The sequence below is a fragment of the Pristis pectinata genome, chromosome 5 (genome assembly GCF_009764475.1).
Source record: "Pristis pectinata isolate sPriPec2 chromosome 5, sPriPec2.1.pri, whole genome shotgun sequence".
In the NCBI taxonomy this organism is placed as follows: Eukaryota; Metazoa; Chordata; class Chondrichthyes; order Rhinopristiformes; family Pristidae; genus Pristis; species Pristis pectinata.
Window position 1 is genome coordinate 25,925,172 of NC_067409.1, and position 17,050 is coordinate 25,942,221.

General features: G+C 41.7%; 1 long non-coding RNA gene across 1 annotated transcript in view; it reads right to left on the reverse strand.

Annotated features, from left to right (window-relative positions):
* LOC127570531 (uncharacterized) overlaps window positions 1–7,936 on the reverse strand; it is a 63,659-nt gene extending 55,723 nt beyond the window's left edge. The window contains exon 1 of the long non-coding RNA XR_007956367.1: window positions 7,861–7,936. This is a non-coding gene — a long non-coding RNA (uncharacterized LOC127570531). The remainder of the gene's footprint in view (window positions 1–7,860) is intronic.
* Window positions 7,937–17,050: the final 9,114 nt, after the last annotated feature.

A 17,050-nucleotide genomic window follows, 5' to 3' on the forward strand; every position in this document is an offset into this window, starting at 1 on the left:
CAGAGCCACTAGGACCATCACAGCCACAGCTCATCCTGAACTTGCATACCTCTCAGTTTTCAATTGGGGGCCTCAGCAATACAAGAAAATCAACTAGTTATGTAATGCAAGTGTTGAAATCTTCACTGTCTTAAGTAAACAAACTTATTGCCTTTCATTTGGGCGACTGTTCACAGCATGAGAAAACTGCAATTATAGAATGGCAGGATTTCTATGGTGCTCTGCAGTGACCCCATGTGGCATTACATGCTTATTACGTCCTCTGGGTTTTGTGCTGTGGGCTCTCAGGTTTGACATGACTGGCATTCCTGTAAGTGACCCAAGATGACCTCTACAATCTGGAGTGAATCTTTTACTGCCTAATATTTGGTTATATCATAGGATAACTCAGCAACCTTAATCAACAAGCCAGTAATGGAAGTTGAGCATGCTGTCATGTGTCTTTCAGAAGAAGAACAAACAGAAGCAGGAGCATCAGAGTCACAGAGTTATACAGCACAGAAACAGACCCTATCTGAGCTAGTCCCATTTCCCCGCGTTTGGCCCATATCCCTCTAAACCTTTCCTATCCATGTACCTGTCTGAATGTCTTTTAAAATTTGTTATTATACCTGCTTCAACTATTTCCTCTGGCAGCTTGTTCCATACACCCTCCACACTGTGTGAGAAGCTTGGCCCTCAGGTCCCTTTTAAATCTTTTCCCTCTCACTTTAAATCTATATTTTTAGACTCCCCTACCCTGGGGAAAAGTCTGTGACTATTCACCTTATCAATGCCCCTCATAATTTTATATCCCTCTATAAGGTCACCCCTCAGCTTCCTATGCTCTAGGGAGAAAAGTCCCAGCCTATCCTTATAACACTGACTGATTTCTCAGTATTTACTCCATGGTTCTGGGTACTCCCAAACCGGTTTTGATTGCTTAAGAGACTTCTAGAGGAATTTCCTGGAATCTTAAAACTCAAATTAGCTTGGGTTTCTTTTAATGTGTTTTTTCAGCTCTCCTTCGAGATCAAATGGCTTTATGTTTGGTGTGGAAGGTGTGTATATTCTGATACACAAGTTGTGTTGGAGAAACCAGAATCAACAGGGGATCTTTTGCTGTCTACCACAGTTTATATGCCCATACCTAGACCACTTATAACACCCACCTTCACTACAACTACCTCAAAGGACAAACACAGTCCTGTTCTGTGTAGGTTTACTCCAAGCTGGACATGATATTAACTTATTGACTGAGTCTTGTTAATATTTAAAAGAGGAAAGATTTAAAAGGGATCTGAGGGGCAACTTTTTCCACACAGAAGGCAGTAAGCATATGAAATGAGCTACCAGAGACAGGTACAATTACAATGTTGAACAGACATTTAGAAAGGCACATGGGAAGGAAAGGTTTAGAGGGATATGGGCCAAACACGGGGAAATGGGACTAGCTCAGGTAGACAATTTGGTCAGCATGGATGAGCTGGGCCATAGGGCACGTATAACTCTATAATATCAATATTTCAACAGAAATATTTTGTTTTCTTACAGTGTTTCTAACTTGGTAAATATTTATTTGCTATAGTGTAGAATGATGAGGTAACATTGTGATTTAGTGCATACTTAATCTAATCTTAATCTAAATATTAAGTGTGAATCAGTACTGTATCATTAGACTAGCTTTCGACTAAACCCCTGGAGCATGATAGCTGTATACTAGCCAAACTCTTGCCATTTTCTGTTGTTCCATGATAGAAACAATTCTATGGTATCATGTGGAGTTGGGACTGAGCCAAATATAATGTGGAAGTTCAGCCCTGTGGTGTGTAAGTGCAAAGAATCACATCTGCCAACATAGGTTTTATTGTGACTAGCAAGCTGGATTTAATGAAGCAAAATTAACAGAGAGACAAACTTGTTGTTATCTGTTAATTTGCAAAACATAATTAAGCACAATTAACAGACTTCCACTGAACAGTACTTTAAATTCAACTGATTAATGATGCCTTTGATGTAAAAAACTGCAGATGCTGGAAATCCACAACAGAACCAGAGAATGCTGGAAGTACTCACAAGGTCAAGCAACATCAGTGGAGAGAGAAATAGAAGCGGACATTCCAGGTCATGGATCTTTCATCAGAACTGGAAAAATGGGAAGATAAGCATGTTCGGTTCCAGTGAAGGGGTGGGCCAGGGAGAAGTGGGGAATGTCTGTGATAGGGTGCAGATCCATGTAACAAATACTTTTAAAACCAGCATACGGAAAAGAAGAAAGTGACAAATTGAAACAAAGGCACAGCTGCATTGTGGAAAGAAAAAAAGAGTGCTCATCTGAAATTGTTAAATTTAATATTGATATTAAAGTCTCGAGGGCTTAACTGTGCCTGACAGAAGATGAGGCTGGGAGGAGGGGGTGAGGGCAGAAGTGCAGGAAATGGGGGAGATGTGTTTGAGAACCTGTCAACTATAGTAGAGGGAAAGCCATGGTTAAGGAAGAAGGAAGACGTTTTAAAGGCATAGGCATTGGAGCAGATACAGTGGAGGTGGAAAAACTGGGAGAATGGAATCTTTACAGGATGCAGGGTGGCAGGAGGTGTAATTGAGATGCTTGAAGTAGCTTGGGGACTTGTTAGGGATCTTGTTACCCTCCCCTATCCCTGAGATGCAGATAGAGATATGTCAAGAAAGAGATGTGAAGAGTCAGAAATGGACCATGTAAAAGTGAAATCAGATGGAAATTTGCAGCAAAAGTACGTAATGACATATTTGAGTTCTATACAAGTGAAGGATGCAGCACCAATACAGTCATCAATGTAATGGAAAGAAGGTTGAGGGAAAAGACCGAATAGGACTTAAACAAGACTGCTTCACATATTCAACAAAGAGAAAGGCATACCTTGAGCCCATGCAAGTTCCCATAGCTACCCCTTTGACTTGAAGAAAGTGAGTGGAGCTGAAGGGGTTGTTCAGTGTGAGAACAAGTTCAGCCAGGTGATGGAGACTGGTTGAGTTTCTGTTCAAGGAAGAAATGAAGGGCTCTCAGAAGATCCCGGTGTGGGATGAAGGTATAGAAGGATTGGACATCCACGGTGAAGATGAGCCAAATGGGGCCAAGAACTTGTCAAAGTGGTGAATGTCATGGATGTAAGGGAGTGGACAAGGAACCTAAGAAAAATGTCAAGGTAGGAAAAGTTAATTTTGTGATGCAAGAGCAGGATGAAATAATGGGTCTCAGGATAGTCCTGCTTGTGGATCTTGGGAACAAAGTAGAAGCTGGCTGCATGGTGTTGTGGGGATTATAAGGCTAGGAGGCTGTGGAAGGCTGTTCTCAAATAATAATCATAGAATCACAGAAACATACAGCACAGAAATGGCCTCCTCCATGCCTATCATGATGCCCAGCTACATTAATTCCATTTGCCTTCATTAGGCCCCTCTATGTCTTTCCTATCAAAGTACATGTCCAAATGCCTTTCAAATGTTGTAACTGTACCTGCCTCCTCTACTTTCTTTGGCAGCTCATTCCATATAACCACCACCCTCTGTGTGAAAAACTTACCCTTCAGATCTCCTTTAAATTTCTCCCCTCACACCTTAAACCCATGAATCTGTTCTTCACTCACTATTGCTACCCCACATCTTTCCTGTAATGTGGCAACCAGAACTATACAGACCACACTAAGCACAGTCTAACCAATGTTTTGTACAGCTGCAACGCAACATCCCAACTCTTATACTCAATACCTCGGCCTATGAAGGCATATGTACCAAATGCCTTCTTCACTACCCTATCCATCTGTGTCACCACTTTCAGGGAGCTATGAACTTGCACCCCAAGGTTCCTCTGTACATCAGCATTCCTAAGGTTCCTGCCATGTACTCTTTATGGCCTACCAGAATTTGATTTCCCAAAGTGCACTACCTCACACTTGTCTGGATTAAATCCCATCCTTCACAGCTCCAGCCAACTCTCCAGCTGATCTATGTCCCATTGTGTCTTCGACAACGTTCTTTGCCAACTATGACTCCAGCAATTTTCATGTAGTCTGCAAACTTACTAAGCATACCCCCTACATTCACATCCAAGTCATTTATATATACAAACATCAAAAGGTCCAGCACTAATCCCTGCAGCACACAACTTGTTCCAGACTGCCAGTCAGAAAAATACAGTACCTATCCACCACTACCCTCTGCCTCCTATCATCGAGCCAATTTTGTTTCCAGCTTGCCAACACACCTTGGATCCCTTGTGCCTTAACATTCTGTTTCCTAGCCTTACTGTTCCCTGGGCTTTGTGCATCCATTCTTAAGAAACATGTCACACGTGATGGGCTGTGCAGTGGGCTCCCAGACCAAAGCTCTGACTTCCATAAGATCCTATTCTGACAGGGAAGTTCCCTGATGTGGGGGGTTAAACAGAAAATGTTTGTAACACTCAGCAGGTTAGGCAGGCAGCAAAGAGTTAACGCTTCAGGTCAAAGACCTTTGTCAGAACTGACATAGAGAGAAGGTCATTGACTTGAAACACTATCTCTGCTGTTCCCTCTACAAATGCAACTGACGTGGTAAGTGTTCCCAGCATTTTTAGTTTTATTTTAGATTTCAGGCATCCGCAGCCTTCTTTAATTTTCATTAAATGATTTGGGGAACAGTCATAAAATAGGACATGAAGCTCATTCCAGGAGAAACAAAGGACTGCAGATGCTGGAATATAGCTGAAAAAACACGATGATGCTGAGGAACTCAGCAGGCCAGGCAGCGTCTGTGGAGAAAAGCAGGCGGTCAACGTTTCTGGTCAGGACCCTTCCTCAGGACTGAAGACAGGAAGAGGAGGAAGCCCAATATATAGGAAGGAAAGTAGAACAGTGATAGGTGGACACGAAGGGAGGTGGGGTGGGAACAAGGTGGTGATAGGTACATGCAGGTAAGAGATAGTGATAGACAGGTGCGGGGGAGGAGGGGAGAGCAGATCCACTGTGGGATGGTTCAAAGGTAAGGAGAGAAAGGGAAGAAAGGGGTTAAAAATAAAAGAGAAATAGGCTAGGAAAGAAGAGAAGAAGCATGGTGGGTTGGTGGGGGGGTGGGAGAATTCAATGTTCATACCATTAGGCTGCAAGGTTCCAAGACGGAAAATGAGCTGCTGTTCCTCCAGTTTGTGCTTGGACTTCTCCTGGCAGTGGAGGAGGCTGAGGACTGACATATCAGTGATAGTGTGGGAGGGGGAGTTGAAGTGACTGGCAACGGGGGAGATGCAGATCACGGTTACGGACGGAGCGCAGGTGTTCTGCAAAACAGTCACCTAGTCTGCGTTTGGTCTCACCAATGTAGAGGAGGCCACACTTGGAGCACCGAATGCAGTAGATGATATTAAGGGAGGTGCAGGTGAATCTCTGTCTCACTTGAAAGGACTGTTTGGGTCGAGAACTTTTCAGGTGGGACCCAAACAGTCCTTTCAGGTGAGACAGAGATTCACCTGCACCTCCCTTAATGTCCTGACCAATGAAGGCAAGTGTGCCAAAGTCCTTCTTCACAACCCTTTCTACTATGGGATAGTGGTGGGAAGGTAGATCTAAATTTTATTGAACATGATGCTACAGGGAGGCAGCTGGCAGGGAAGATAAATGTGGGTTGAGGGTGAATTGGAGGGTTACTCCCGAGCCAACAGTGCAGTAGTGGGAGGAGGAGCCATGGCTGAAGATGCACTGACTACCTAGGAGAGGTAGAGTGGAACAAGATGAGGACAGTGGATAAGAGATGTGATGAAGGAGAACGAAGTTTAAAAAGTAATTAATTTTCTGTTTCTCAAACAACCATCAACCTGAATGCAAACTCTGTCCATCTCTCCCCAGATGCTACGTGACCTGCAGAACATCTCCATTTTCTGTTTTAATTTTAGATTCACACAGAAGGTTAATGAAATCATTGGTTGCAATGAAGCTGTAAGTACAGAAAACATAGTTAGGATCCTGCAGTCAGAGCTACAAATAATATTCTTGGTGACTTTCACCAGGATGTCTTTAGTGCAATGATAATGTGGAATCCAGACGAGGGGGATTCAGATAGGGAATATGGGGAAATGAACACCAGTCAGGGTGGTGATGAAACTTTGCAAAGAAGAGGCAGTTTAAATATAGAGTGGGTTGGTGCAGCGCAAGACAGCTGAAAGGTTGGCAGCTGGGTGGAAAGATTTCAAGGGAGCAGTTGGTGCTCCCTACAATTATCAGCAAATCAATCACACACTGTTTTCAGCTCCACTCTGATAGTAAAAGTCAAAAATGGTTAAGCAAGAAGCAACACTTCTCAGTGAAATGCAGTTCTGCACACTTATCACCGACAATAAAGAATCTTTTCCAAAAAGATCATTGACCTAAGACTTTAAATCTGCTTCACACTCCTCAGATGCTGCCTAAATCACTGGGTATTTCCAGCAGTTTTTGTTTAGATCCAGGTTTTTAATATTTGTAGAATGTTGCCTTTTGAAAGAATTTACTTAAATTTACAGTCTTATAACAAAAGAATTACGAGTAATTACTGATAAGGCTGGGAAAGTTGTTGTTCTGAGCAAAATGAAACTTCCTTCTAGTCTGCACTCAATTATATAATTGAGGCAACCCAGAAGCTATATTGAGTCTGGTGTAACTTATTATAACCCTCAGTTCAGGCAGTCCTCTGCCCAGTTCCTGAATGTATAATAAATTTACATTAAATGCATCTTGGGCAAGTTTCAACCAAAAAACCAATTATAAACCTTTTTAAGCAAGATTTTTGTGACTTTGTAATACAGTGACTTTCATGTTGTTACAAAATCTCAAACGTTGTAGTGTAGGGGAACCTGGCAACACATTCACACGTAGCAGGGTCCCTCAAAATGCAAATTGCCTCATAATCAGTTTTCCATACAAATAGAGAGAAATGTTGGACAGGATGTTAGAAGAACTACTCACTCTGCTCTTCTCAACAAGGTGTCCTGGTATGATTAACATTTACTCAGGAAGGAAAACATGGTCTCAGTACAGGGCATCGGTGGGTTACGAATGCCTGACTTATGTATACCCGTACATACAAAACGAGCTTCCATGATATTAAATTCAAAAGTCCAACAAACATACACACGAACCAATACTAGAACTAGTTTCCTGTCTCTCTCCACTTTTAGTAATTATTCTTTATCATCAGTTTTGTGTGCTCTTGATACCATCCGTTACAATACTGTGGAGGTATGGTTACCACACCGAGTGATTTTTGTGTGTTTGCCGACTCATGGACAAAAATCGACTTATGGACTTCTGCAAAAATGGAATTCGTTTGTTACTCGGGGACTGCCTGTACATCTTCTCATCCAGCAGTCAGCACCTTTAATAGTGCAGTGGGCCCTCTCTACTTCATTAGGCACAAACAAGTCATTGGCGTGTAACTTATGATCTTCAAATTTTGAGGGCAGAGTGTTGCCACTGAGCATTGAGTGTTGATACCTACTAATAATACACTAGTATTGGTATTGCATTGGTACTGCAATACATTAGTTGAAAATGCCTAAAATATTAATAACACAGAAGTTCCTGATTTAGTTGATTATGAATCAAAGACCAAACTGTATGAGAAAATTAATGGCATTCAAAGTCCCAAATCCACTTTTCCTGCATGTACGTGAAAATCAGGTAAAGGTCACAGAATCATAGAAAATACAACTTAAACACTATTATATAAAAAGAAGCTGACTAATTGGAAAGTGTAAAGAACTCCCTGCAGTAATTGTAAATGTTGTGTGCCCTCCAACTTCTACTAAACATTAAAAAGGAAGCCAGGTATTCTAAACTGCAGCAATTAAATATGACCTCACTCAATAATTACTTAATATTAGACATTGTAACTTACATGAACACAGCTTCTTAATTTGCCAACGTAAAAAAACTGTCCATTAAATAATCTTAGATTATAGAGGACAGGAACACTCCTGATCTTCTGTAACTGGACTTTGGACTCATTGAGAAAACCAGCTCGCTTACCAAAATCGATCATATGGCTCAAGTTTACAGCAGGGAGAGCTCTTCTGCCATCCCGTGGCTAATACACAAATTGCAACACCCCAGAAAATTAACAGCAGGTGTTAATATTTAACGAGCAGTTTTAACACCTGTCTCAACATATATATTTTTCACAAAGCAACAGACCAGTTAATTGGTTTATTAATGTTAATTATAACCAGTTTTATCAATTTTTGTTTATTTATCAACTCTTTAAAAATTAACAACTTTGTGTGGCTGACTTGGAGCAACCATTATGAATCCAGTTTAAGGTTAGTTTGAATCAGACTCAGAATCAGGTTTATTATCATTGACATATGTCGTGAAATTTGTTGTTTGCAGCAGCAGTATGGTGTAAGACATAAAAACATCAGTCAGTCATCAGTCGAATGCTCTAAAGGGTAAGAAATGCATCTGTGTAACATCACTGTCAAATTTGTCTAGGTGCCAGAATGTTGTTATGTGGTCCATAGCTTAATCAGGGTAGCCAATCACATTCTGCAGAACTCCTAAAGTAATTTGGTAATGGTAATTGGCTAATTTGTTTACTATTGTCACATGTACTGAGATACAGTGAAAAGCTTTTGTTTGCATGACATTCAGACAGATCATTCCATTCATAAGTGCATTGAGATAGAACAATAGATAAAAAAAACAGAATGCAGAATATAGTGTTACAGATACAGAGAAAGTGCAGTGCAAGTAGACAAATAAAGTGCAAGGGCCCTGATGAGGTAGATTGAGAGATCAAGAGTTCATCTTTATCATATAAAATGTCCATTCAAGAGTCCTACAACAGCAGGATAAAAAGTGTTCTTGAGCCTGGTGGTACATGTTCTCAAGCTTTTCTTCTGCCCAATGGGAGTGGGGAGAAGACAGAATGACCAGGTGGGAGGGGTCCTTGGATACGTCGGCTGCTTTTCTGAGGCAGCAGGAAGTGTAGACAGAGTCAATGGAGGGGAGACTGGTTTTCGTGATAGACTGGGCTGCGTTCACAGCCTTCTACAATTTATTGCAATCTTGGGCAGAACAGTTGCTATGCCAAGCTGTGATGTATCTGGATAGGATGCTTTTTATGATGTATCTGTAAAAAAATTAGTGAAGGACATTGGGGACATGCATTTGTACTTCAAATGATTCAGTGGTCATGCACAGTTCAGGAACAATTCAGATCCTTCCATATTTTCCATGGAAGGTCAAAGCCAAAGGTTTATTACCACCTAGGTGAAAAAGTATTTCTCATCTCTGCCATGTATGGTCAGCTCCTTATTTTGAGCATGTGACCCCTGGTTCTATACCTTCCTGTCTGAGGAAATATCATGTGAATCATATGAACATACAAACACAAATTTGGAGCAAGAGTCAGCCACTCTGCCAAACCCTGAGGATATATTGTTGGTTGAAAATTAATTTTCCCCCCCTAGACAGTGCTTTCATTCCACACTTTCCTCTAAGCTGTGTCACTGTTGTGCCTTAAAATTGCTTGTTTCAATATCCACAAAGAATTCTGGAAATCCAAGGAGCAATCTGGGAGATTTTGTAAATCCCTTTGGATGGGGAGTTCTTGGTTGCCATGCAGCCAATCTCACTTCATCGCAGGGAAGGTCTAGAAGAGCAATATGAATTAAAATGCATTTTCAGCAACATTTTTAAAAATTCCCTTTAATCCATCTTGATGTGCGCTGATTTTTGCAGAAATATAGAATGGCCAGAGAAAGAAATGTGGCCATTCGAAGAGCAATGATGTTTAATTTTATGCAATCTTTGCTCTAGAAGGGTTGTATTTTGCAATTTTTATCCAAGATTGGTTTATTCTGGAGTTGGTGGGTAGCCAGAGAATTGAGGCATGAGGGGTGGGGAGGGAAGCAGAACTTTATGGGCATGTGAAAGGGAATAGGTAGGAGAATGGGACTGATGAGTTGTTCCAAAGTCAGGAAAGGCTCAATGGGCCAAATAGTTTTCTATGCCGTACGAAATTCAGGAAAAAATGAGAAATGCATACCCAGAATACACTGCTTTAGTGTTCTGTAGGCAGTCAGATTCCTGCTTCTAAATTATCCCTTTTTCTTCTTTAAATTTCAATGAACATATTTGTTCTGTCTATTTCTCTGTTTAACTGTGGGGGCAAAGAAGATTGTGTGGATCAATAGAGAATTAAACGAGCTGAAATCCAAAAGGGAGGCATATTATAAACCCAGGGTGTTACCAAGAGCTAAACAGAAAGATGAGGAGAGCTAGATGGAAAAAACATTAACAGATAGTAGAAAAGAAAATAGCAAAGCCTTTGTATAAATACAGAGGGTGAAGTAATAGTTAATCAGATGGTAGGCCTCCTCAGAAATGGAGTGGCTTAATTATCAAAGATAAAATTTTGGCAGAGATATTAAATAAATATTTTGCATGAGTTTATGAAAAAAATGGTACAAATGTCCATGTTCTTGAAGATGAAGGAAGTGTTCTTGTCCAAAAAGTGGTAGCACTGAAAAATAAGTAGTATTCAACACAAATGTATTGCCAGGACCTGAGAAAACACACATTAGAAGTCAGACTGGAGAAACCCAAGGCAGGTTTTACCAATTTTCAATCTTCTTAAAAATGCAAGTTGTCTGGTGGGATGCGAGAGAAACATTAAGTAACTGACAGGGGTGCTTGCAGGGTTGGGAACAAGCACTGCACAGCCCCCACCAAATAACCATTAACCACATTAACGATACACAGGTATGTGCATATGCATTGTAATGTTTATATTTAAAGTGGCCGTCCAAATGCAGTCAAGTTTAAACTCCTGCAGCTATAGACTAGTTAATGTACCATTACTCAAAATGACCAAACATCTAGACATTCACTGGTCCATTAGAAAAATAAATATGCAGACTTGCAAAAGGCAGTTGACATTTCACAAATTTTGCAGAATTTTTTTTGAAGTGCCCAGTTGGAAATGTACAAGATGCATTTTCTAGTCAGTAGCAGAGATCCAGACTGATTTTCCCTTCCCTTCTCCTCATCCAGAGCTAAATGACCCCCTCACCAGAGCCACAGCAAAGACTAGCTAATCCAGGAAACATGGCAAACTAATCAAGAAAGCAGAAGTTGATGAGGTCTAAGGGAAAGAGGCATTCTATTAAAAGCTGGTCCATAGAAATCAAAGGATAATGGTCAATGGGAGTTTTAGTGCCTGGAGGTCTGTGTGCAGTGGAGTTCCACAGGACTCAGTATTAGGGCTCTTGCTTTACATGATAAGTATTAATGACTGATTTAAACACGATTAAAAGCTTGAGTAGTACCAAAGTTGGCACTCTGGTCGATAGTGATGGAAACAAATCTAGGCTCTAGGAAGGTAGCTGAAAAGGTGGTAGAGACAGAAGCTCTCACTACATTTAAAAGGCAGGATGAGAAATTTCATGTTTATGACACAAGGCCATTTGACCCATCATATATACACCAGTGCATATACTCTCCATATTCCCTTCAACTCCCTCCAGATTTTGCCATTGGGGCGATTTACAGCAGCTAATTTACCTACCAACCCATGCATCTTTGGGATGTGGGAGGAAACCCGAGCACCCAGGGGAAACCCACATTGTCACAGGGAGTATATGCAAACTTCACACAGATAGCACTGGAGGTCAGGATTGAACCCAGTACACTGGAGCTGCGAGACAGTAACTCTACTAGCTGCACCTCTGTTCTGTCCACTTGAAGAGCTGGAACCTGCAACACTACAGATTAAGAGCTGGGAAGTGGGACAAAGATAAATAGCTCCATCTTTGGCTGGCAGGGACCAATGAGCCAAACATCTTCCTTCTGTGTTATAAAGTTCTATGATTATAATTTTATGAAACCAGCCTGGGTCCTTTCCAGTATGTATGTCTCAATTATACATTGCCAAGACTAGCTGACCCATTCCAGGAGAATTAAAAAATCTGAAGCCATTTTCAACAATGAAATCCCAAGAGGCAGGAATACAACAATAGCTTTTCACAGATGGCAGTACTAGAAATTGTTTTGGTTAAATCAGTCTCAGTTCTAAAAGTGCACATCCTACTTATAAGATATTACATATGCTGTCATGCAGCATCAATCAGTTTCTAATTTTATATGCAAAACATTACCAACTTTTCTCAAAGGGATGCTCTTGATAATTTACTTGCATGGCATGGAATGAGAGTTCATTTGGCCTATGAAGATAAGTGGTTCAGTGAATGTTATCCAACTGGTCTTATTCCCAAAAGCCCTACAAATGTTTTCCCACTTCCATATATTCCATAGATAATATCGAGTTACCTCTTGAAACTTACTATTGAATCCACTTCAGAAAGTACATTTATTTTGTTCATAACACCCATCAACATATTTATTATTGGTATTGGTTTATTATTGTCACTTATACTGAGGTACAGTGAAAAGTGTGTCTTTCAAACCAATCATACAGGTCAATTAATTACAGTGCAGTTATATTCAGTTAATACAAAGTGCATTGCAGTACAGGCAAAAACAATAACAGTAGTGTCACAGCTACAGAAAGTGCAGTGCAATAAGGTGCAAGGTCACAAGGTAGATTGTGAGGTCATAGTCCATCTTTTTTTCCCCACCTGCCCACCCCACCCAATTTCTCATTTTCCCCCTTTTCCTTGGCGCAGACTATGGGCTGAGCGGCCTACTTCTGCTCCCTTGTCTTGTGATCTCATTGTATAAAGGAACCATTCAATAGTCTTATCACAGTGGGGTAGAAGCTGTCCTTAAGTCTGGTGGTATGTGCCCCCAGGCACCTGCATCTTCTACCCAATGGAAGAGAGAAGAGAGAATGTCCCAGGTGGGTGGGGTCTTTGATTATACTGGCTGCTACACCAAGACAACAAGAAGTAAAGGCAGAGTCCAAGGAGGAGAGGCTGGTGTGATGTGCTGGGCTGTGTCCACAACTCTCTGCAGCTTCTTGCGGTCCTGGGCAGAGCAGTTGCTGTACCAAGCTGTGATACATCAAGATGGATGCTTTCTATGGTGCATCAGTAAAAGTTGGAGAGAGTCAAAGGGGACAAACCAAATTTCTTTAGCCTCCCAAGGAAGTAGAGGCACTGGTGAGCTTTCTTGGCTGTGGCATCTACATGATTTGACCAGGTCAGTCTGTTGGTGATGTTCACACCCAGGAACTTGAAGCTCTCAGCCTCAGCACCATTGATGTAGACAGGTGCATGTACAACACCCCCTTTCCTGAAGTCAACCACCAGCTCTTTTGTTCTGTTGACATTGAGGGAAAGGTTGTCATCATGACACCATTCCACTAAGCTCTATCTCCTTCCTGTACTCTGACTCATCACTGTTTGAGATACGGCCTACAACAGTGGTATCATCTGCAAACTTGTAGATGGAGTTAGAGCAGAATCTGGCCACACAGTCGAGTGTATAGGGAGTAGAGGGCTGAGGATGCAGCCTTGTGGGGCCCCAGTGTTGAGAATAATCATGTCAGAGGTATTGCTGCCTACCGTCACTGATTGTGGTCTGTTTGTTAGAAAGTCAAGGATCCAGTTAGAAGGAGGTGTCGAGTCCTAGGTCTTGGAGTTTGGTGACAAGCTTACTTGGGATTATTGTATTGAAGGCAGAGCTTGTAGTCAATAAACAATAGTCTAACGTAAGTGTCTTTGCTGTCCAGATGCTCCAGAGCTGAGTGTAGGGCCAGGGAGATGGCATCCGCTGTAGGCCTGTTTCACCGATAGGCGAATTGCAATGGGTCCAGTTTGTCTGGTAGGCTGGAGTTGTGTGCCATGACCAACCTCTCAAAGCACTTCATGATGGTGGATGTCAGTCACTGATCGGTAGTCATTGAGGCATGTTTCCTTGCTTTTCTTTGGTACTGGGATGATAGTGGTCTTCTTAAAACAGGAGGGAACCTCAGATTGAAGCAGGGAGGTTGAATATGTCCACAAGTACTTCTGCCAGCTGATCAGCACAAGATCTGAGTATGCGGCCCAGGACACCATCTGGGCCAGGTGCTTTCCTTGTGTTATACTGTATAGATTGCATTATGGAATATTATACCATTAAAATTGAATGGGAATTAAAATAGCTGATATGGAAATTTAAGTTCTTGATTGTATGTGATGCTGTATTCTGTATGTTCTAAATGGAAGAGAACAAGTGGATCGTGAATTAGACATGAAGTGAGATATTCTCTTGTACAGTGGTTTAGTTATAGAATTCTTGAGAAATTAAAATGCATACACATTGAGGCATTCTATTGACACAGTTCAAGGGTTCCATACACACCACCACAATAGGTTACTGCTTCCAATAGGTCCCTACGGACAGTGTTACCAATCTTTATCAAATGCTAAGCAAAATTCCAATGCTCAGCTCTTGATAAAATTGATAATTAAGTCACCTGATCTCACCCACATCCTACCAGATGAGGAAGTTATATGGTACAGGACCAGTAAAAAGATGTGGGAGAAAAATTGTGCAGTTTTGTTAACTGCATCAAGGCAATCTAATAATTCTTGAGACTTTTTATACATAGAACACTACAGCACAGTACAGGTCCTTCGGCCCACAATGTTGTGCTGACATTTTATCCTGCTCTAAGATCTAACCCTTCCCTCCCACATAGCCCCTTATTTTTCTATCTAAGGGTCTCTTAAATGTCCCTAATGTATCTGCCCCCACAACCTCTGCAGACTGTGTTCTACGCACCCACCACTGTAAGAAAACTTACCCCTGACATTTCCCCCTTATACCCTCCTCCAATCACCTTAAATTATGTCCCCTTGTGTTAGCCATTGTCACCCTGGGGGAGAAGAGTCTGACTGTCCACTTGATCTATGCCTCTTATCTTGTACACCTCTATCAAGTCACCTCTCATCCTCCTTCTCTCCAAAGAGAAAAACCCTAGCTTGCTCAACCTATCCTCATAAGACATACTCTCCAATCCAGGCAACATCCTGTTAAATCTCCTCTGCACCCTTTCTAAAGCTTCCACATCCTTCCTATAATGAGGCAACCAGAACTGAACACAATACTCCAAGTGTGGTCTAACCAGAATTCTATAGAGCTGCAACATCACCTCACGGCTCTTGAACTCAATACCCCAACTAATGAAGGCCAACACTCCATACGTTTTCTTAACCACCATATCGACCTGTGTGGCAACCTTGAGGGATCTATGGACATGGACCCAAGATCCCTCTGTTCCTCCACACTGTTAAGAGTCCTGCCATTAACCTTATATTCTGCCTTCAAATGCGATCTCCCAAAGTGTATCACTTCACACTTATCCAGGTTGAACTCCATCTGCCACTTCAGCCCAGATCTGCATTCTATCAATATCCTGTTGTAATCTACATTCTACATGATCCACAACACCAACCTTTGTATCATCAGCAAACTTACTAACCCACCCTTCCACATCCTCATCCAAGTCATTTATATATTAAAAAATATCACAAAAAGCAGGGGTCCCAGAACAGATCCCTGCAGAACACCACTGGTCACTGACCTCCAGGCAGAATATGCTCCATCTACCACCACCCTGTCTTCTATGGGTGAGCCAACTCTGAATCCACGCAGCCAAATTTCCCTGGATCCCATGCCTCCTGACTTTCTAAATAAGCCTTCCATGAGGAACCTTATCAAGCACCTTACTAAAATCCATGTACACCACATCCACTGCTCTACCTTCATCAATGTGCTTTGTCACATCCTCAGAATTCAATCAGGCTCGTGAGGCACAACTTGCCCCTCACAAAGCCATGCTGACTGTCCCTAATCAGCCTATGCTTCTCTAAATGCCCATAAATCCTGTCTCTAGGAATCTTCAATAATTTGCCCACCATTGAAGTAAGATTCATCAGTCTGCAATTCTCAGGGTTATCCCTACTTCCTTTCTTAAACAAAGGAACAACATTTGCCACCCTCCAATCATCTGGCACTACTCCTGTGGCCAGTGAGGACGCAAAGATTGTTGCCAAATGTACAGCAATCTCTTCCCTAGCTTCCCATAATAACCTTGGATATATCCCATCTGGCCCCAGTTACTTACCTATCCTAATGTTGTTAATAGTTCCAGCACATCCTCTTTCTTCACATCAACATGCCCTAGCATATCAGTCTGTCGTACACCATCCTCAGAAACATCAAGGACTCTCTGGTGAATACTGAAGCAAAATGTTCATTAAGGACCTCCCCCACCTCTTCCAACTCCAGGCACATGTTTCCTCTTATCCCCAATTGGTCCTACCCTCACTCTAGTCATATATAATGAGGTGGACTATGACCTCACAATCTACCTTGTTGTGACCCTTGCACCTTTTTCTACTGCACTCTGTAGCTGTGACACTTTACTCTGTACTGTTATTGTTTTTACCTGTACTACCTCAATGCACTCTGTACTGACTCAATGTAACTGCACTGTGTAATGAATTGACCTGTACAATCAGTTTGAAAGACAAGCTTTTCACTGTACCTTGGTACATGACAATAATAAACCAATACTATCCTCTTATTCTTCACATACATGTAGAAGGCCTTGGAATTTTCCTTGATCCTACTTGCCAAAGACTTCTCATGCCCCCTTCTAGCTCTCTTAAATCCATTCTTAAGCTCCCTCCTGGCTACCTCATAACTCTCCAGAGCCCTGTCTGATCCTTGCTTTCTAACCCTTAGGTAAGCTTCTTTCTTCCTCTTGACAAGATATTCTACATCTTGTGTCAACCACAGTTCCTTCACACTACCATCCTTACCCCACCTCAATGGGACAAACTTATCCAAAACACCATGCAAATATTCCTTAAACAACCTCCACATTTCTGCTGTGCACTTTCCCAAGAATGTCTGTTCATCTGTTCCTAATTTACACTCCCAAGTTCCTGCCTAATAGCTTCATAATTCCCTCTCCCCCAGTTAAATACTTTCTCATATCATCTGCCCCTATCCCTCTCCAAGGCAATGGCAAAGGTCAAGGCATTATGGTCACTATCTCCAAAATGCTCTCCCACCAAGAGATCTGAAACCTGATCAGGCTCATTGCCTAGTACCAGGTCCAGTATGGCCTC